The 23,706-nt window shown below is 34.9% G+C and overlaps 1 protein-coding gene across 3 annotated transcripts in view; it reads left to right on the top strand.

The window, feature by feature from the left end:
- Syn2 (Syntrophin-like 2) overlaps positions 1–23,706 on the top strand; it is a 1,212,019-nt gene that overhangs the window by 297,001 nt on the left and 891,312 nt on the right. The window lies entirely within an intron of this gene.

The following is a 23,706-nucleotide window of genomic DNA, read 5'->3' as shown; positions in this document are numbered from 1 at the left end:
TTATAAATTTGATCTACTTTTTCCATTTCAACTGAAACCTCCATGTAATTGTAACTACATGAGGCAATTCATGTTTCATATTACTTGCTGCAATATGTTAATTTCTGAAGTAAATAGAACACAGTGGCTCAGTGATAGAGCTCCTATCTCTGGTGCAAGGGATTTCTGGTTCGATCCCAAGCATGCGAATTCACAGTGAATAACATTCGTCCAACCGTTTCCCGAGTCCATCCATTTCCGTTGCCGAGTTCTCCCGTTTCCGTCCACATCCTTATTCCACCAATTGTCATAACCATTCTCTTTATTAATCAACTGTCTCCTTTAGACTACGGGCGTAACTGAGAATCGGAAAACTAGAAATTTAATGTTAAAGTAACTATACCATACAAGAAAGATGTGTGCGACTTGTAAGGATCAAGTTGACACAATTCAGTATAAAACAATCTAGTACATTCATGTGCTTGTAGTCTATATTTTTACTAGGTCCGTAGCCTATTATAGGACTTCACCTTTCTTTCATTTACTTTTCTGTGTTTCATAGGCTTTAGTTGTTTGTCTGGTTATATGTGTTCATATTATTTTTCCTATAACTATATTCGTGTGAGCGAAAAGCATTGATATTTATTTCCTTCTGGGAGGGTAACAAAAAGTTTCACTAAAAGAGAGAGAGAGAGGAAGATTGTTGGTGAGTTGGTTTGGAGTTTAGCGTCCCTTTCAGCACTGAGACTGTGAGATGTGGACTTACAGCTTAACCATATGAGCTTCCACCAGAAATCGAATCCGAACTAACTGCGCCAAAGGCGCACACGCTAGCCGTATTGCAATGAGAAGACTTGAATTCAGATAGATAGAACAAGTGGTTTATAATGAAGTTAAGAAAATTTTCCTGCACCATTAAGAAATGTAGGATAACACTTTTGATATATAATTTGAATATATTTTTTCTTAGAAATTTTTAAGTTTACCTGTAGCTTTACATATTTCCCCTTTTTTAACACCTTCGAAGCGAAAGTTCATGATACTGAAGAAAAGTCAGGTGAAAGCATATGTGACGTTGTATGGATATGAGAAATGGACTTTTAAGAGAAGATGATAAATAGAAAACAGCGCCTCAGAAATGTGTTTCTATAGAAGAATGTTAGGTGGATGGATAGGGTTTCACATGAAGGAATATTGACCATGGAGGACAAAAAGAGGAGTGTCTGTATACTGAAGCCTATTTGGAAAAGAGATAGGATGATTGGGCACATTATGAGATATGGATGAATCATTTTATTAGCTGCGGAGGAAATGACAAAAGGAGGGATACCTAGAGGAGGGTCGCGATGGAAATTTACAAACCAAATAATATAAGTTGTAAGAAAAGGTACATGAAAATGAAGGGTCTTGCCCAGGATAAGGAAGATTAGAAACGTGGATCAAACTAATTGAAAGATTGCTGACCAGAGAAGATACTGCACAATAGTTCAAGTGTTCAAGTGTTCAGTCTTCGTCCGGGAACACCTAAGATTAATGCAAAATATTTCAAACATAAACAGTTTTCTGGATTGTGGCTTGGGAAACTTTTCGAAGCGAGTACAGGCCTCCCTTCAAAGTTGTGGCCTTGCTAAGTCAATATTTTCCTAAATGCGCTGCAAAGTGACTTAGCGTTTAACGAAAAAAAAAAAAAAAAAAAAAAAGTGCCCAAAGATGAAGCAAACACTAATCAATAGATGTTATTGAGCTTAAGCAAATTACGTGCATAAGTGTAGAATCTCAAGCGTAGTTTTCGAGAAAATGGAGAAAAATTAATTTATTTACAAATCTAAAAATTGATCTTACCGAAACAAGCTACTTGTTGAGATGAAAATGATACTGAAATATACCCTCATTAAATTCTTCAATATGATACTAGCAAGATGACAATACATAGTATTGTGAATGAAATATAATTTAAAACCTCATTAGCTCATAAATTTTAATTTCTGTTTAGCTAAAATATCGCCGAAAGATGATATATTGGCGCTAAAAGTATATTTGGCACTAATAGTTCGTTACTAACACTCATTTTTTTTTTAATCTTTCACAATTTCAAAACAAACTGTTTCTGAAAAATAATTTGCCCCCTGAATCTAGATCTAATTGCAAAATTTCCCTATCGGTCTCACTTTTCGCATGAAAATATTTTTTTCTAAATGAGGATTGCGGCTTACGTAAATTGCAAATACATGTATGTATTTTTCATTAGGATATGGTCTTGCAACGATAGTTCCTAAGATAAGGTGCTTAAAAATTGGTGTTAGTACACAAAGAAATGAAAGGGTAACCTGTGACGCTCTTGATTAATACACTCACTTTTATTTATTTATTTATTTCTTATTTAAAATGGCGGAGTTAAGGCATAACCTTTTCTTCCACTCAGCCATTTACATTTTTCTTTTACAGTCGGATCTCTTTTTTTATGACGAGAATAAAAATGATATACAGTTAGGCACGTTAAAGAGTTACCGACACACAGAACAATACAGAAAATAAAACATGAAAAATGAAAATGAAACTTATTACATATAAAATAAACACTAAAACAAACAAGAGACAATGCTAAAGACATGTTAAACTATACAAGGAGAAACAAAGACATCAATCTTGATTATATATAACATAAAATACATTCCTGTGATTCACTATCTATAGATAAAATGATGCACCTACTTAAGTGATTGTGTATAATGTATACGTTCATACACATGTATCAGAAGGGAATAGAAAAGAAAATAAAAAGAAATAGAAAGAGAAAAAAACGGACTGCATGGTAATGGCAGGAATAGTTTCGTGTGTAACAACTTTTTTTTTTTTTTTTTTTGTTTACTTACTTACTTACTGAAGACCTTCATTAGAAAGATATTCGTTAAGCCGACGTTTAAAAGTCAACACTGAACCATAGTTTTTGATGCTTTCAGGGGTGTAATTCCAAGCTTTGGTGGCAAATAGTGTGAAAGATTTGGAAACGAAATTAGATTTGTGCGTTTGAACGGCGAGTGTTGTATTTCCTTTAGAACGGGTATTTAGTGGGTGAGTATCGCCGAGAAATTTAAATTTAGAGGATAGATAAATAGGTTTCTTACAATTAATTATTTTATATAAAAGTGTTAGAGAATGAATGCGGCGGCGGGTGCTTAGATTGCATCATCCTAGTTGCTGATAGCAATGGGAGATGTGATCGAAGCGCTTTTTATTAAATATGAATCGAATGCAGGCATTCTGAATGCGCTGTAAACGTTTTGCCAGATCTTCGGTTAAATCAACATATGCTGCATCACATTAATCTAAATGAGAGATTACCAATGACGCTTTAATGGATTCCGGAAGAAGGTTTTTTAAACGCTGAAGAGAATGGAGGGAGACGTAAGCTTTCTTGTATACTCTATTAATATGGTCTGTCCAATTTAGGAATTTATCGATCTGGAGTCCTAGGCTATTGACGCTATCGCTTACAGGAATGGCTACGTTGTTTACAAGAATATTCGGTAGGCTTGTAATATTGATTGTGGAGAGTAGTTTACGAGAACCAAGCATGATATATTTTGATTTGGTTGGGTTTACTTACAGTCCATTGTTACGTGCCCATGTGCAGATACTTTCAATGTCACTGTTTAAGTGATCAGTCGCTGTGGCTAAATATAGGGAATTAGTGGTTAAATAGCATTGCATATCATCTGCATATAAGTGATATTTACAATGGGTGATGTGCTCAGGTAAATCGTTGATGTATAAGGAAAACAGAAGAGGTTTTAGGACGCTGCCCTGCGGGACTCCACATGGAACAAGTTTCGTATTGAAACATATGTTATTAGTGACAACTTTTTGTTTTCTATTTGATAAATAGGAGCTAAACCAAGATAAAGTTGACTGGGAAAAGTTGTAGAAGGAAGACAGTTTAGCAATCAGTATGTCATGGTCTATAGTTTGGAAAGCTTTAGAAAAATCTAGTAGGGATAACAGTGTAACTTGGCGTTCATCCATAGCGGCACGAATATCATCAGTGATATTTACTAGAGCAGTGCAAGTGCTGTGCTGAGATCTGAAACCTGACTGAAACGGATTTAAGATGTTATTTTTTTTTTCGAGGAACTTAGTTAATTGGTCATGTATTATATGCTCTAATGCTTTGGAGAGTGTAGGGAGTATACTAATAGGGCGAAGATCTTCTGCTTTTGTTAGATTTTTAGTTTTAGGCAATGGGCGAACATGAGAGAGTTTCCAAATTGATGGAAATTCTCCGGTTGTGATGGAACTATTAAAAATATGTACAATGACATCTACAATAAACGGTAATATTTTTTAAATAAGAATGATTGGCAAGTCGTCAGCTCCTGAAGCAGGTGATTTGATTTTGTTTATTGCCTTCATAACTTCCGGAGCAGTGACGAGGTGAAGGGCGCTGATGATGGCAGATCTAATTCCCGTTCGGACTATGTTGGTTTTTGATTACTGCTAAACCGGGTGTTTCGGAACCGATATTTAGAAGCCTCATCTCATATAACCTAGGTGCTAAACATGAGTTAATAAGCTGCAAAATTAAAGTAACCAAAGAAATGAAGGTAATGGGCAGCGTAGAAGTAAATAAAAGTTCAGAAACATACCACGAAATGTTTCCTTCTCGATTTCCTGCGGACTTTGCTTCAAGAACATCTCCTAGTGTCCAGCAGTAGTCGAACAACATTGCTGGATTTCACTTGCCTTGATAATGCTTTTCTATTTAAGAAATATCCTTTTTGAAAGCGTTTACCATTTTCATTACTAATTTCACTAAGATTATCTGAGAAATGCAAATGACCGTTCAGGAAATGCACTTTAAGTAACAAGTGACATGTTTAGTGTTGTAAAGGCCTGGAAGAAAACGGAAATTTTGGGTAAAATAACAGTTTTTACGGTTTTCCCCGAGCTTGGAAAAAACGGAAAAATTGCGAAAAATTGAAAATTTCGAATATTTTACAACATTATGCTCTTAAAATGAATACTATTTTATATTTACTAGTTTACAGTTAAGATCAGTGAGAAGTTATATTTATTGTATTAGAATAGGGAAATTTTGTGGCAACAAATATATTTGCACCACTCCTTTAAAGTGAGCACCGTGATAGAATGGAGTTAGGGCTACAAAAGATAATAAACTATAATTCTAGTTAGATTAATTAATATATTAATAGATGTATTTAAATTACCTTAAGTAATATTATAAAGTTACCGTTTTACGGCAGGGAAATGTTAAAATAACGGAGTCAGGATCATTTTAGTTATAACCAGTATGTTAAAATCAAATATATAATTTATGGAGATACGTATCTTCCTTGTGCTGTGTAAAATTTCCGGAAATTTTGAATCCATTAGAAAAAAATCTTTTGTTCGGAACTATTGCCAAAACCTGGAAAATATAATTTAAAAACTATTTCTTCGCCTGATACTAATCTTATGTGCTGTAACGTGTCTGCAAAATGTATACAATGTATTTCGCTAGCAGGAAAAATATTTAAAGCAACAGCTTTTAATTTTACTTTTTAGTTTTCAGATTTCTGATACAAAAAAAATCCTTCTTTATTATTTGTATATTTTTTGAACAACTCAAAAAGAGAGATGATCTTATTTACATATACACACATACGCCGTACAAGTGCGTAAATTTGAGCAGCGACAAATATATTAATAAATTTAACATGTGTAACTTCCGTTTGTTATTATTAAAGATTAGCAGAATACCCGTTCTTCGCACGGGGAGAATACGTTTCATTTTGGGTATAAGGGGTACCAAAACTGTCACCAATGAAACCCCAAAAACTATGAATTCGACACTAGTATGTCATTTTCAATTACTTTTACATGTCACCCCCCCTGTACTGGTAATAATGGGGCTGAATTTGGATTAAAACGACATCGAAAGTGTCACTGTTCATCTCAACCACCCGAAAACTATGGGACACTAATACCATTTTCGATAATTTTTATATATCCACTCCTTCTCCCTCTCCCGAGTTGCGATGCTGAATTTGGATTTAAACAGCTTCGGAAGTATTAATGTTCATTTCAGAACCCCCAAAACCATGGATTCGACACTAATATCGGGCACCTCTTCCCATCCCCAAAGATACGAAGATGAATTTGGATTTAAACGGCATCGGAAATGTCACTGCTCATCTCAGCGACCCTGAAAACTATGGATTCGACACTAGTATCAGTCGTTTTCGATCATTTTTTAAACATATAACCGCTTACCCTTCCTTAAGTTTCGGTGTTGAATTTGGATTTAAACTGCATCGGAAATATCACTGTTCATCTCAGGGGTCCTGAAAACTATGGATTCACACTAATATCGATCATTTTGCATCATTTTTATATAGTCTACCTCCCCCTCCTCCAATTTGCGGGGATAAATTTGGATTTAAACGGCATCGAAAGTGTCACTGTTCACCTCAGCGTCCCCGAAAACTATGGATTCGATACTGATATCGGCTATTTTCCATCATTTTTTATATAGCTCCCCTTCCACTCCCCTCAAATTGCAGAGCTGAATTTGAATTTAAGCTTCATCGGAAATGTCACTGTTCATCTCAGCAACCCCAAAAACCATGGGTTCGACACCAAGATCGATAATTTTCTATATATATCCGCACTTCCTTCCTCCAAGTTGCACCTTCAAAGTAAAATGCTAAAATCCATCCCAGGCCTTAAATTCATCTATGTTGAAAATTTTTATTGAGATCAATCTGGTAGTTCAAGAGTTATTAAATTACAAATATATTCACTGTCATTTATATTAATATAGATTTTGTCACACTAGGAAACAGGTATTTGTTTACTTACAAAATTTTGTACATAAAGTTTATAGTAAATTCTGTATTTGAATATTAAATGATATGTCTAAGTGCATGAGTAATAGTGAAATTTACCTACTGCTCTTTCTTTTAAGAAATAATTTGGATAAAATTAACAAAATTTCACCAGATCAAAGAGCACACTAAGGACTCAGTTTCATTCAAGAGCCCTATTTGTTGAAAAAACAGAAACGCTTCATGATGGTAGATGTGTATGCAATTGTAAAACTTCTGTAATTAATGTACATCCAGGTGTAAACGACTAAAAGGCACATAAAGGAAATGAGTGCAGACTCTTAATTTTCAAGAATAATTACAAGAATTTTATTTTTGAATACTTCTTTTTTTTTTTTTTTAAATATTCGCTATATTGAAATTTCTCAACTTACATTTTTTACGCGTTCGAAAAAATATGTCCCATTACTAGTAAAACTAACCTAATACAAAGATTTTTGTTATTTTCCCAATTTTTCCGGAAAGAAACCAGAAAAAAATCTTTTTCTTTTACCAGCAGGTTCAAAATTTCCGGAAATTTTACACTAGATATGTTACATACCATACGGTGGTGGAATCTTACGAGTTCATGTACAATATCCCGATAATTCTCTATCTTATGCTTGATTAAGAAAAGAGAAAATATTGCAGATACTTACAAAGGATAGCGGTGCCGTTTTTAAAAACCATTCAATAAGTCAACGAAATTTTATTCATTCATTAATTCCTTAATTTGTAGTCCTATATATATATATTCCTTCCTTTATTTTAGCATCACTAATTTTTAGAAACTTCTGTCGCAGATACATGAATCCTGTGATATTTAATCCATGGCTTTCAAAAAGTTTTCGATACGATCCAGTGAATATATATATATATATATATATATATATATATATATATATATATATATATATATATATATATATATATATATATATGTTCAACAAGATGAATATTCATAATATTTTTATGTCCAGGCAGCACTTCTTGCAAGCAGATAATTTTTTCCACTATAGTTTCTTTTTCTTCACCTGCTGTCCCACTCGCATAGAAATCAGTAGTACTTTGTGTACCCCAGTTGCCTGCCAAGTAAAATAGCAATTATCTTTACATTTCCACATATGTTCCATTTGTATTCTATATTTCCAGTCTCAAACATAAAAACAAAACACCTTATTATTCCCAGGATCTGACAAAAGGCAGAATACTTACAAATTTAGTAAAATAAGCTATGAGTGAACAGATTGTATCTAATATTGTTCATATTTTCTTAACAGTGACGCATGTGCTCCTTTATATATGTTCATACTACTTGTAAATTTTAGAATATGATTAACGCATTAAAAAAAAAGCTCTAAATATGATACATATACCAACCGATAGATCTCATCAAGTTGACTATAGGTGAGTGTAAATCCTTATGGATAGTTTTCGAGAAAATCTAGGAAACCGAAGTTCTATGTAAACCTGAAAATTGATGCAGTAAGATAACCACGGCATCTATTAGGATTAAGCTAATCCTGAAATGTACTCTTATCAAATTTTTTAATGTGATAGTAGTAAGACAACAATACACAGCAGGGTTGGCTGGTTTAAACCATGTTTTAAACCAGCTGTTTTTTTTAATGATTTAAACCAAAAAAATGGGTTAAGCCAAAAAAAATGCTTTAAATCGTGTGAACTTCATAGTGACGTCTCCACATATCACACCATCTGCATTCCGTTTATCTACTTTTCACCTTTTAATCAAGGGGTCCCATGTTCAATTCTCGGTCGAACCACAACCCATCTTTCAAGTGTAAACCAAGTAGCCATTCGAGGTGCCCCTTTAAGCGAAAGTCTTCTCCGTGATAAACTTGGTATTTCATAAGAATGTTAAACCTAAACATACGAAACGAAACCAAATTATATATTTCTACTTGCCTGAATGCCTGCTGTTTTATAAAGAAGCCAAGGTTGCTTAAATATATTGATAGAAATTGGTAAAATGTATCAACTGCCTACGTAGCTTCCAACATCAGCTTGGATTCCACTTTGTTTTAATTTTATTGAATATCTACATACCAAATTTGTAATTTAATACCTCAGTTTTAGCGTAGTGATTATGACATGTTGACCTTAAAATTTTACATACAAATACATTTAAAGTAATAACAGGATTTTCCCAATGGCTAAGGCGGGAGTTTCCCAATTTATATATAATTCTCAATATATAATTTACTCAACTTACGTGTTTTAGTGATGCGCCAAATCTGCTTTTCCTTGAGATCTGCCTTCTCACCAACTTGATATCTCAGGGAATAAGTTCCTTGTCGCTTAAGATACAGCAATCGATAAATCGCGCAAAATTATATCAGGTAATTGTATTAACTCAAAATCGTAATTTTTGAGATACGCCAATTAGTTATTCCAACGACGATACGTCAATCGATAGATATTAAATTGAATAAGATAACATGCTTGATGATAAATTCTAAATTTTTGAGAAAATTGTTATAACTTTTTTTTGCGTTGTTAAAAGGTATATTTTGGTATCCATTAATAATTCTGACTTTATTTTGCCGAACATTTATTTTTTATGTGTTGTGTATGTAAAAGAGTGCCTGTTGTTCTGCATGATTGCGAGACATGGTCGTTTACTCTGAGGAAAGAACGTGGACTGAAAACATTTGGGAATGAGATCTAAGACGAATGTTCGGATCCAAGAGAAACAGAAATGGGGAATGGCGAAAACTTCATAACGAGGAACTACATAATTTATACCCTTTACCGAATGTTATTAGGGTCATCAAATATAGAAGGCTCAGGTGGGCAGGTTATGTAGCAGATTAGAAGAAACTAGAGACACTTTCAGTTTTAACTGGAAGTCCAATCGGAAACGACCATTAGGAAGACCTAGGCGCAGATGGATCTCGCAGAAATAGGAATAAAAAGTAGAAACTGGATCCAGTTGGCTAAGGACAGAAATCAGTGGAGAACTTTTGTGAATGCGGCATTGAACCTCCGGGTTCTATAGGCCATAAAGATAGTTAAATAGTTACTTAGCAGAGTACACTACTGCTAGTTAAATAGTTACTTAGTATCTATTGTTGTTTGTGTTCTTCTAACGCTGGCATACAGTACTCACAGTGACATACTTGTACTACTACTACTACTACTACTACTACTACTTATTATTATTATTATTATTATTATTATTATTATTATTATTATTATTATTATTATTATTATTATTATTATTATTATTATTATTAAATTTTTCCACTGTTGGTCAGCTCACTGGAATTTAAATGTGACTATAATTTTGCAATTTCTCAAGGACATTGAGAAAGTTTGGTTCCAAACTGTGTAGCAATATTTAAGTACATAATTCCAAATATGCATAGAAACATATATTGTGGATCAGGATATGAAATTTCACGTTGGCAGATCATCATTGACTACGCAATATTTTAGTTTGGCGATAGGTATTTGACCTTTCCTTTCTTTGTCTTCGAAGTGCAGTTTTTCGTGAAGAGTAAACTCTCAGATCTGGGTATTAGATCCGAACCTATAAAATTCGTACATTGTTGTAGATCTTATTTTATTAAATCTGGGTTACAAATGAGTAAACATTTTATATTACGAACAAACAAATATCTTCATTTAAGAAATGCCGATGTTGTATTTTGTTTATTTTTGTAACGCAGTAATAGGTGTTTTATGCCTGTATTTTGTTCTCTTTCAGGTACGTATAACATCCCAGTTACTAATTTTGTAATCTTAATGGATGGGTGAGTATCATGTCTAGCTATATTTAGGTGGTAAGCGATTTGGATGCTTAAAATATTCTTACGATAAGAAAACATGATTTCCCTTCCGAAAGAATTGATATTATTAAACATTGCATACACTCAAATATTCTTATTGGCTTGCAGCCTTGCTTATAAATATAATTTGATTTGATGTTGCATGAAAATTGATTTATGTTTGTAAAATGTAGTAGTTCAGCTTTGTATGTTATAATGCGCTTTGAGGAAAGCTATGGAAAGCCCAAATGGATTTGAATCTTGCCCATGTTGTCCTGTGTATTCCTCTGTCCATATTGTTCATGTTGTTGAAAGAAAGATGAGTGATGTGTTAAGGTTGACATTAAATTGGAAACTTTGAACTCTGTAGCAAATTTATTGTACTTTGTTTTTAATCCATCCAAGCACATAAAAATCAGAACTAAAAATTGGAAATATTAATGTCAATAAAAGCTAGGTGTGTCGTACTCGTGTTTCCAGCCACCATGGCACCCGGAGTTTTTCGACCCACATGTATGTAATAATTACTGACTTGTGAGTACAATAGTTTTCTAATTGATGTTATTTAAATATAAAATTCCCAGACGATTTGTTGTGGGTGGGCAATATTTTCTTCACAAACATAAACATTTATTTTACATTTCTTTTTAAAATCTTGTCAATTTATGTGTATTTCGGCTACAAGGGGTATAAAATCGGAAGAAGACTCACATGATATCAGTTGAAGAGTGTGGAACTGGCCTAAGCAGAGCGGTCTAATGTCCGATCCGTACCCCCATTGATACTGACTCATAACTTCCTTTCCACTGTGAAACTTACTGATTGCAGGTTTCATTACTGATTGGAGGACATATAGGGTGGGCTATCATCAATGTCCATGGTTAACACGATGAATTTTGGCCAAATACCTCCAATTTCTTTTACTAACGATGACGAGACACCGTAAACCAAGGAGATTTATTCTCCGGAAGCTGAATTGTGACTGGACATGGCAAAGTTCAGAACTGTATGCAGGCAAAAGGTGCTAAGAATACCCTGAATATGGAACTACATTGCAATTTAAAGTAACCATTGCTATGTATAATGCAAGATCTTTCTCATCAGAAGCAAGAGTCTAGGAGTTGGAAGGAGAGGTGCAGAAATCAACTGGAACATCATCAAAGTAAACGAAATAAGAGGAAAGGGAGAATAGAAAAACCGAACACTTGTTCTGTTGCAGAGGATTCAATATGTCAAAATCGGTATTGGATTTCTTATTAATGAAAAAGAAAAAAGCAGTGTCTTGGAGGTAAATAGTACCTCTCGCCGAGTAGCAAGACTTGCTATTAAGCTATTCAAGAAATACAAACTATAACTTATTCATGTATGTGCGCTCATAATAGGCCATTCAAAAGAGAAAGTGGAAGAATAATACGAAGAATTAGAGAATTTAATAACAGAGAAAATAATGTTGTAGAGATTAACCTATTGCGTTGTTATTCCCAATTGTACTAGTACAATAAGGAAAGCAGTAGGTCATGTTAGCATGGCAGAAAATTATGTATGTCTATGTAAGAGTGCAAATTACAAAAAAAAAAAAAAAAAGTCTAGGATATATTACGATAATTTTTCCTACTTGGAACACAGTTTCTAAGCTCCCTAATGTATACAGTATATAGCTTTATGCACGTGTATGCGTGGCCATATGTAAATTATTTTAACTAACTGACTATCTTTTCATGTGAAAAATTTCAATCTATTCAAGTTAAACGTTTGTGTTTCCGAAACTCGCCTACATATTGTCTCTCTTCCACATGACTGGAAACATGATAGCAGGAAATACGCTAACACGGATGGTTGCATTCAGTATGTCAGTTGCAGATACATTATGTATTGGGAGAAAAAATTAACATCAATTATAATTCTGAGAAATGTTTAAAATGTTTGTTTCTACTGTTCTCACTGTAGTTTCTATCCAGTCGTACTTATAAGAACGATTTTTGTCCAATGTTTTTCGAGTTCGTCTAATCTTTTTGTGATTGTAATATTTTCAGAGTATTTCTTCTCTTTCCGTTTATTATTTTTTTTATTGACACTTTGTACTATTGCTTATGTGGTATTTATCAGTCTGTACGTATATACAGATTTTACGTTTTTGAACTTTGAGTGCGCTACCACCCTGTAGATTAAAAACATTTACGTTTGTTTCTCTGCAAAATATGTAAATCAGTAACTAGATATTTGTAAGATGGTAGTTGAGAGTACGTATTTATACGAGGCTCGTGTGGTTGATGGGGCTGGGTCTCCAGAACACCATCTTATACTACGCGCTAGTTTCTTGTTTGTAGATAAATCATCTATAGTTTTATTATACAAAGTGTTTCCGTGACTTGGAAACAACCCAGAATGATGATGGTAAAAGAAGCAATTTGAGAATAGGAACAGGTGCCTGGAAGTGCGGCATTTCAGAGATATAGACCACAGAAAATCTGTTGCGACGAGACAAAAATGCCGTAACTCGAGAATGAAATGTCAGATTAAGCTCTGATCAAAGACAATATGCATCATTCGTATCTGAGATTTCATTGTTACAAGAATGAATTGGAAGTAGGGGCCGTGCAAGGGTACCCCCTAAAGAAAAGTAGAATTTCTCGTACATCTAAAACAAAAAATGCAATTAGAGATCGTCAATTGTGCGCCGCCCCAATCAATTTCTACAACAATGAAATAATAGATACGAATAATGGATATTGGGTTTGACCTGATCTTAATGGGACATGTCATTCTCGAGTTACAACCATTTTTGTCCCGTTGCGACAAGTTTTCTGTGGACTCCGAGACGACGCACTTCCGTACACTTGTTCCAGTTCTCAAATTGCTTCTTTTGTTATTATCTATCATCGTACTGAGTTTGTCTCTAGGTCACGGAAACACTCTGTATAATGTGGGATACGGACAAAATCTCGCGGCCGAAACATCGCCGGCCAAAACCTCGCGGGACAAAATCTCGCCGGGACAAAACCTCGCCGCCCAAAACATCGCGGGACAAAATCTCGCCGGGCCAAAACTTCGCCGCCCAAAACATCGCGGGACAAAATCTCGCCGGGCCAAAACATCGCGTGGCCAAAACCTCGCCGCGAATGAAACTTTTATTTAAAATTTACCCAATGAGTTTCTTAATATGCAATTCCACATTACAAATAATAATAATAATAATAATAATAATAATAATAATATGATACAAAACATCGTGTGCGTGGGCTTTCTCGGGTTATTCCCGTTTCCTCCCACTTTCTTTATTCGATCATTTCCTTCATCCTGGTCATCTACGTCTCCTTTAACCTACAGGACATAATCAAGGGACGTCGTAAAAACTCATATATTATTTCATACTTTCATAAATATTATTAGATTTTTGCTAAAATTTTAAGTTTTTGGATGTTCTAAAGTTCACGAAACTAACCCCGTTAGTTGTTATTACTTTCCTTATGTAGACTTTCTTTCCCTATAACCAGTTTAAAAACATCCTGTCGCCCTACCTTCACATTGAAATCCTCTAATACAGAAATAGAATTTTCATATGCTATCGCGGGACTTTGTCAAATACCCGTGATACTTCTTCTGAAACAGCGTCTTTTATACCGTCATCCTTATCATCTGTTGGAACATTTACATTTTGGTCAGGCGAGATTTTGGGTATGGCGATATTTTGGGGCGCGAGGTTTTGGAAGACGTGGTTTTAGCAAGGTGAGGTTTTGGCCCGGCGAGATTTTGGCCGGCGAGATTTTGGGTGGCGAGGTTTTGGGCGGCGAGGTTTTGGCCAGGCGGGGTTTTGACCCGCGATGTTTTGGCCAGGCGAGGTTTCGGCCCGGCGAGATTTTGGGCTGCGAGGTTTTGGTCCGCGACGTTGTCACCGCAAGGTTCTGGCCGCGAGGTTTTGTACCCAAACCGTATAATGTATGTTATTTTATCATACTGGATGCTCCAAAAGTCGATATAACCAGTCACGTTCAAAGAATACACTTATTATCAGAATACCTCCATGGCAGAACAACTCATTGTAAATGCTGAAAGCGAGCTTCTTGTTATCTCTCACAAAAATTAAGATGCTTGTGAAGGTGAGAAAACACATTTTGCAGCAATGCAAAAGTAATTGTAACAAATCTGCACAGGAATGATAAAATCTGGAGACTGCAGTCTCCTGAAATTAGATTAACCTCAAATCCTCCATAGTTGGAGCCGGAGTATTGCAAGTATCTCATCCTGTTGAAACCACAACCTCCTTTCTAAGGAAGGCAGTGAACTGTTTGACAATATGCCGATAAATCTCAACTCCCATTATGGTGTCGAAAAATGAAACCACAGATCGGTTTCTGACTAAGTGTGATACATTACACTCCTATCTTGTTAGAATTAAGTGGAATTTCGTCGATAAAGTGTGGGTTGCAGGTTGCCCAGGCACTTTTGTTGCTTGGTGCTGTGCAACCATATCAAAAAGAGGGTGAAGCAAAATCAGTTATTGTTCTATTTGGTTAAATATTTAAACCAGATATTTGAATTGATATCTTTTTGACAGGTAGTTGCAATTCTTGGATCCTGTGAACTTTGTACGATAAAAATTACTTTTTCTCTTCTTGCAATTTTCTCGCTCCTCCTTCACTGGGCGAGTTTTTTTTCAAGCGGGTTAGTGGTGGTCATACTCGCAGAACATCGCAATAACACATCGCAACATTACTACACATCTCAAATTGAGTAATAATTTAACATTCACGGGTATAAATGCTTTTGGATCACCCTATATGTTAATTTTCACAATACGTTTATTTTGTAATTACTTTCGAAATGTAAATAAAAAATGTCCATTTAAAACAATTTGTTTGTGACGGACTATCCTTGATTGTGGAAAGTTCAGCCAGAAGGAAATGAAATAAAATCTTTAAGTTTTACGTTCCACGGTTATGCCGGTTAGGCTAAAGGAGACGGTGATGATGAGAGATGAGTGAAATGGTGGAATGAAAAAAGTGGAAGAAAACGGGAGGACCCCGAGAAAACCCACGAGCACGGTGTTTGTCCACCACAAAGTCCACACGGCGCGAGCTGTTCAGCCAGAAGGGATTGAAGTACCAAACTGTGTACATTTATAATGTCAATTGTGAGTTTAGTTTTCTGCCAACAATAGACTTGTCGGTTGTCACTGTTAAACATTCCTGTTCTGATTTTTCATATTTCTCATAACCGGAATCTCACTTGTGCATGATTATGTTGAAAGTTTCGTCATTCTTCATGTATTAGGACAAGGAAAGTAACCTTAAATTGAAACATGATTTCTGGAATTTTAAATATTCATGTTCGGAATTTTAATGTACTTTAGCTCAGGCAATTCTTGTGCGTTATTGAAGTTCCATTATTTCGATGGAAACAATTTTTTTCCACATTAGTTTGCATTTAACTATTGGAGAAAACGGCCTTCTAACTTGCTTTTAGTACTTCATCAATATTTAGACATCAAAAACTGTATAGAATACGAAATTTTTAATGTGGATTCTAAATAGGATGTGAAGAAGAGGCATTACTGTTGTACAGTGTATCACTCGATTGTGTTGCGAATAGATCTTAATGTGCAGAGATAGGAATTTGTTCGTTTTTCTCTCCTCTCTCCCACAAAGTGTTCCTCGAGGAAATAGATTATTTCGTGAATACTGCGTAAATGTTTCAGGCGTGTTTCTAGTTCTTCTTCGTTATGTTACTGGACTACAAATGTGTTAGATCTGTGATGGCCAATTCATCACATACTGCTGCCCAGAACAAAATAAGAACCATACTTGAGTGTCATTTTCCATTTTCTTTGTTCTCCTGAGGTGGCAGTTCGCGATATGAAGTCACAATTTTTAATCTTCGTTCTATTCAACATATCATACTTCTTGTTTCTTCTGTCTAGGCGAATTAGGACCTAAATCACTTTAACTTTTTTTTTTCGGTTCCCAGCAAAAATAGTCTGGACCGCTCACGTTTTGCAGCTCTCTAACCTGACTCAGGAGGAGTGCGAGGGTTTAAGTTACGTCACTGGCCTGAGCTGCAAACATTTAAAAGTAACTCTATGAAATCTGCATTTTACTAAAAGTAGGCCCGTAGAATGAGCCTATGAATTCCTCGTGTTGAATGCCTTATGCACATATGCATATGCGTATCGTATGCCTTATGTGTAGAATGAGCTTCGTAACCAAAGGTTAAAGAAAATATTTTCACAGTTAAGTGTTCGATTAAGGTATGTTATAATGGACAGCCACACTTTTCCAGTTACGCATAGATTTTAAAATAACAATAGATCATACATATTTATTTGCAGGCCGCTGCCATTTGGTCATCACTGTGTTACATATATCAAATGCAAAACGTATGGGAAGACATACTTCAATAAACTCTTGAACATACACGGCAAAAGCTAGAAGGGCAATGAAGTAAAATTAACATAGCCTTTAGCAGCTGAACTGTCCCTTTCTTTGATATCGAAAAAAACTTAGTAATAATGAAGCACCAGAAACCGATTTCATTCCAGCCGAACTATTGTAGGCGGGAGGGGCATACCTAATTAAATAGATATGGACACATGGGAAGGTTATAATTGGTTTTCTGTGCTGTGAAAGATGGACTGTTTTATCTACTTTCATTACTTGCAAGTTAATGAAAGAATTTTCACTGAATAAAACAATATGTAATTCTGCTAACAAAATGCGGCGAAGAGCGTCATTTGATTTATTTCCAATGTTCGATATTTTAATTCATTTCCAAATGTCATATGATGCCGTTTCGATGACAGCTTTAGTTATTTTACCAGGTGAATGCGTCACTGGACTCAAGAATATGTATATAATAACTATTTTGAATATTGTAATATTTGATATAAATCTATATTTGTATATTGGATGTGTAGTTGAGTTGCTGTTATCTTTGTTGGAAATGAAACTGTGTCGCATATTTCCATTATATTTCGTATCATATTATTTGGTTGTAATCACTCTAGCAAATGGCCCTTTCTCCGAGGCATTCGCGTAAATCGAAATCGGCAACTTTCCCACTCACTATCTCTCTGTCTTTGAAACAACAAGCCATCTTTCTTCCTGCCCTCAGTTTGCAGCTTTAATGCGGTCGATGCAACAGATAGAGCAAGATTGAATGTTGCCTGGGGAATATCTCCGATAACAAGAATAGAACGAACGAAGAATGGGTCAAGATAATAGGCATTTTTCTTTTGAAGCAGCAACTCGTTCAACAGAACACAGCACAGCACATGTAGTTCGTTTTAGGCGATTCTTTGAAACTGACTTGGTCAATATCGCCAAAGTTGATTGTGTCACAATAGCCTGGAGACAGTAGCGTAAAAGCAATCTTCGTAAAATAAAATGAAATAAAAAATATCTTTAAATATGATTTGAAATTTTGTTACCGTTAGTTGGTTATTATATTTGCTATGTCATATATTTGCCATCTTGTCAGAAATTAAATAATAGCATGATTTTAAGAAGTATAGTATTGGTGGAGTACAAGGGAAGAACAAGAAATTTATACGCTATAGATCAGAGTTGTCCAAATGGCGGCCCGCGGGCCGCATGCGGCCCGCCAAACCATTTTCTGCAGCCCACAAAGCTCTCACAACATACGATTGTTATTACTGATAATATTTTCATTTATGTTCATTCTTTTAATGTTTCCACTCTTCTTTCGAAATAAGGCATCCATTTAGCGCTTCTGTACAACAAAAAGGCCCGGACATCCAAGGCAACACTGGAGTCAGTAATGTAGCTATAGGCAAGGCATCGTTGCTGAAAGAACGATTACTTCAATTAACCAAACCAAACCAACCATACCAATTCACCATGAAAATTGTGAAGAACTGCTTCAGAAGCTGCGTTGGAGATTCTTCTCTTTTACATCATCTGCGGCTCGCAACAACAGGATTGGATGTAGATATCCCAGCCCTTGTAAACTCTCCTAGTCATCCTCATTTATCACATTGAATGTAATATTTCAAATACATTTTTATATTTTTCTTTTGTATAATAATAATAATAATAATAATAATAATAATAATAATAATAATAATAATAATAATAATAATAATTATTATTATTATTATTATTATTATTATTATTATTATTATTATTATTATTATTATTATTATTATTATTATTATTATTATTATTATTATTATTATTATTATTATTAGTTGCGGCCCTTCACCTTAGCAAAGACGGTTATGGCCCTCAGGCTCATTCTAATTGGACACCACTGCTATAGATCAACATACGTGTATGTGTATTTGTGGAAAGGAAATGCGAATCCGCATTTATGTGAAAGAAATACAAAACGTCGATTTTCAGTTGGGAAAGTTTTAAAGCACATTTTAGCGTTATGAAAATACCAGAAGTATGTTCGGGTTGAAAAACACATTTCCGTTGTCAGTATTAAAGAATGAAAGAGATGTGTGCTGTGTATCACTTAAAGAATGTGTTGAAGAATCTCGTAATTTTTTAAATTTCTGATTCAAAATTTTGTTCGGCTTATATATGTAATATTTTGATTTGAATGACTAGCTTGTGTGGAAATCAAAATATTCATCAAAGTCGTCTCATGTGACCCATGTCAGTACGTCGATTCTTCAGTGCACAGATGATTGTCTTCTGTACGTATTAAACTAATTTATAATGAAAATGCTATTTCGCTGAATCTGGACACAGGGACGGTTGACAGACACGTACTGTGTATATATTTTTTTCCTTCATTGATTTTCATTGAAAATTCAAAGACACTATATATCGTACAAGCTCACCTGAACTAACCCGATCTAGATGAAACTTAGCATTGTGGTAGACTTTGGTCTGCTATACAAGCGTCGAAAATATTATTGTGCACAAACGTTTGATTCCCGAGTTACGAACCATCAAATCTGTCAAAGTTTATCGCAAAACTGTTTCTGTACGCAGGCGACAAAACTCATCGATCTTGTCAAACTTGGTATGGTAATAAGTAGATTTTGACAAAAGCTTACTACACATATGAAATATCATAATGTACTGGCATTTTTCCTTCAAAATTATGGACCATCAAATTTGGATTTCCATCATACGAATTCAACTGAACTCACTCGATCTGGATCAACTTTGGCATAGTGGTAGGTCGTGAAATAATATTTCACGCTTCTATGTGTGAAATATTATCATGTGCACATTTTATTTTCCGAGTTAGGGCCATCGAATGTGGAATGTGAGCTTAATGAAATTTTCACAATACAATTTTAATAAAGATTTGCTTTTAAAAAATTGGAATAGTTAACTTCTATGTAACTTCATACCATAGGTTTTCTGCAGTAGAAAAAGTCAGCTCCGGCAGTGTAATAATAATAATAATAATAATAATAATAATAATAATAATAATAATAATAATAATAATAATAATAATAAAGAAACGCCCCAGGCTTGCAACCCAGCCATTTCTGTAACGTACTTCGTATTTAAATCACGTAAAGCGGCGATTGTTAAGCATCGCACTGGAGTGTCTCTGCGAGATAATACCGTTACACGGCGATTACTCTGTTAATTTTGATTACTCTGGGCCTGAAACTAACTAGAATCAAAATGTACTGTTCTAGTTGATTGAAGCCCATATACAGGGTGCTCCGGGAATAAACCGACAAATTTTTCATACGTGTTCAGGATCTCAGTGCAAGAAAAAATTTATCAGTGATCTTGGTCAGAAACGCCTAATTATGAAGATGGGGTCAATTTAAGTTAACCACGCTATTACCAATTCCAATAATCACTTTTTGATCAAAGTCTCAGATAAACATTTTTTTTCTTGCATTGATGTCTTGAACACGAATGTGAAATTTGTCGGTTGTTTTATTCAGAGTATCCACTCTACGATTAATTTTAGTAATTACCTTTAAATTGGTCCCTTCTCCGTAATGAGCTTTTACATACCAAAGTCACAGATATTTTTTTCTTGTATTGAGGTCTTGAATCGTATGCTAACTTTGCTGACTTATTCCCAGAACATCCTATATAAATATTATTCGTGGCTGTTTGAATCTTCCCGTTAGATCTATAGGCAGCATCAACGGTACGTGATACGGGAATGACAACGTGAGGTCCGAATCGCAGTGCTTCAACCATGAGTTGGACTGTGTGGTCTCGTCGTTCAGCTCGGATTGAGTCAATGGTGCATCCCTAAAGCGTCAGTATTAAACATCAGCAAAAATACACCCAGAATTAAAAAAGTCGTATTTTGATGTATGTATTTTACGGAAATCTTGTTACTGGAACTGAACTTGTTTATGTTGAATAGAAGATTTACAAACCATAACATTGCATAAAAATAAAATAAAGTTAAATAAACACATAAAAAATAACAATGATAATAAAATTTGGGCGCTGTGATGTAGGCACAGAATACTAAATATGTAAGAAAGAAGATTTGATATTATCATATTACATTTTTGTGCGTGTACTGAAATAGAAATAAATTTAATTTCAAATTTTGAATTTGAATATCACAAAGGTCATGCATTTGTCTGTATTACTGGAAGCAATGTAACGAATACGAACAAGTTGAATATTTGTAAGCGAAGTGCAGTGCTGATCGTATTATGCATTAGGAATTGTACTGACCAATTGTTCAACCTGTCTCACTATTCCACGTAGAGGGTTGGCAAAAAGTATGGTTTATATTGAAAAAACAAAAAAAAAAAAGTTTTTTGGTTTAAATAATTTGCTCTATGTATTTAAATTACCTATGGACAGAAATAAGTTTGTTTCGCATTGGTATTATTGTGCAGCAACGAAGTTATGCTGGAAAAGGTCATATAAGCTTAAAGCGGAATCCAAACCGCTTCTCGGCTTTCATCCGAGAGAAATTTTTGTTCTCCATTTGGACTCGAAACCGGGACTAATTGGCCACAAATGCGATGAATCTGCCAACTCACTCCCGAAGGACTCCTGATAAAAATACGTTGTATCGATCTTTACATACTTGTTAATATAACTAATTGTCAAAAGTCATTTCAGAAAGACAAAAACAGTTGCAGGAATGAAACCATTATACAGAATTATATATAAATCGGAAAACTCCCGCCTTAGCCATTAGCAAAGTCCTGTTATTACTGTTATTACTTTATTGCTTGGCATGTGAAATTTTATAGTCAACGTATCATAATCAGTACGCTAAAACTGAGGTATTAAATTACAAATTTAGTATGTAGATATCATTGAATTAAATTAAAACTGAAAGTCCAATCCAAGTTAATGTTGGAAGCTACATAGGCAGTCAATAAATTTTGCCGATTTCTACCAATATACAGGATGTTTCAAAACAGCACCAACAACGTTTGGGAGGTGATTCTTGACACCAAGATAAGACAAAAAGTATAGTCCAGCCTGGGTGTACAAATGCTTCCTTTCTGAATTATAGGCTGCCGAAAACATGAAAAAATGAACTTTGAAGGCCCATAGCTCCAAAACTATGAGACCTACCGTAGTCGGATCAAGACTTCACTTAGGAACTAGTATGTGACCTATCCAAAAGTCCATGTTTGAGCATCCTAAGATACTCACGCAACAATTTTTTATAGGAGTTTGGCTACGGGCATATAATCTGAAGTACTCACCAACTACCTCTATAAAAATTGTTGCGGAAGTACCGCAGGATTTTGAAAGTTGGATACTTAGATAGGGCACATACTAGTTCCTAAGCGAAATCTTAAGCCGACTACGGTTGATCCCATAGTTTTGGAGCTATGGATCTTTGAAATTCATTCTTTCATGTATTCGGCAGCGTATAACTCCGAAAGGAAGCATGTGTGCACCCAGGTTGGTCTATACTTTTTGTCTTATCTTGGTGTCAAGAATCATTTCCCAAACGTTGTCAGTGTTGTTTTGAAACACCCTGTATTTCAGGAACCTTGTCTTCCTTATGAAACAACAAGCATTCAGTCATTCAATTTGGTTTCGTTTCGTGTGTTTAGGCTTAACATCCTTATGTAATACCGAGATAAGAAGAAGACTCGCTTAAAGTGACATCCAAACCGCTACTTGGTTTACTCATAAAAAAAGGGTTGTGGTTCGATCAGGAATTAAACATGGGACGCCTTGATTAGAAGGTGAAAAGGAGATAAAACTGATGCAAATGGTTTAATGTATGGAAACGCCACCATGAAGTTCATACGATTTAAAGCATTTTTCGTTCTTTTTTGTTTTTGTTTTGGTTTAAACCATTTTTAAGAAAAAGCAGCTGGTTTAAACCTTTTAAACCATGGTTTAAACCAGCAAACCCTGCCACCTACTATTTTTTATCTGGACTTATTTGTCTTAATATTTTGTTGAAAGTAAGCATATGAACTTTCCAGTGGCCAATACGAGACAGATCATGTTTTCTATGTACAGGGTGTTTCAGAGATCCTTAATAGCATCATAGATTCCAAACGGCGAGCAGCATCAATACGAAGAGTTGTAAAGTGGAGGTGATAAACTAAAATTTTGAAATTGGCTGGAATGTTACATCAGCGTCTTACAAACAAAAACATAAGCAGTCATTGGTGACAAGATCACAGTGATTTAGAATTAGATTATGTGTTTTGTGGTTTACGGAATTTAAATAATGTGTTGCAGTATGCAGTATTCCAAGGAGATTACAGACAGAAAGCTCCGGATGGCGTGAGCACTTAAATGTGGCCTGAAAACTTCAAAGAAACCATAAGGGATGCTAATTTATCACGTAGCTTCAGATTTGCTGTCAGAATGGAAGTAGTTGAAGTGGTAAGGGTAAGTGCGCTCAGAATTCTAAAAATCTATCAGGAGAACTGCAAGACTATAGAAGTAGGTGATAATGTAACGTATAAGGCAATAATTCTATAATTTAAAGCTAAATCGTATAACATAGGCATGTTAAAAGATTTAAGGAAGAAGATTGCGACATTCACATGGAATTTTGCGAAAGGATATGATACTACAATGCTATGATTGAGATTATAGCATTGAGTTAGTAGAGTAGGATTTTCATGTGTCGGTGACATACGTGTAGAATTTAGGTAAGGAGCATCAACA

Source organism: Thermobia domestica, chromosome 4 (genome assembly GCF_964235325.1).
Source record: "Thermobia domestica chromosome 4, izTheDome1.hap1.1, whole genome shotgun sequence".
Lineage (NCBI taxonomy): Eukaryota > Metazoa > Arthropoda > Insecta > Zygentoma > Lepismatidae > Thermobia > Thermobia domestica.
The sequence above is the reverse complement of the archived record's forward strand: the minus strand, read 5'-3'. Positions and strand labels throughout refer to the sequence as shown.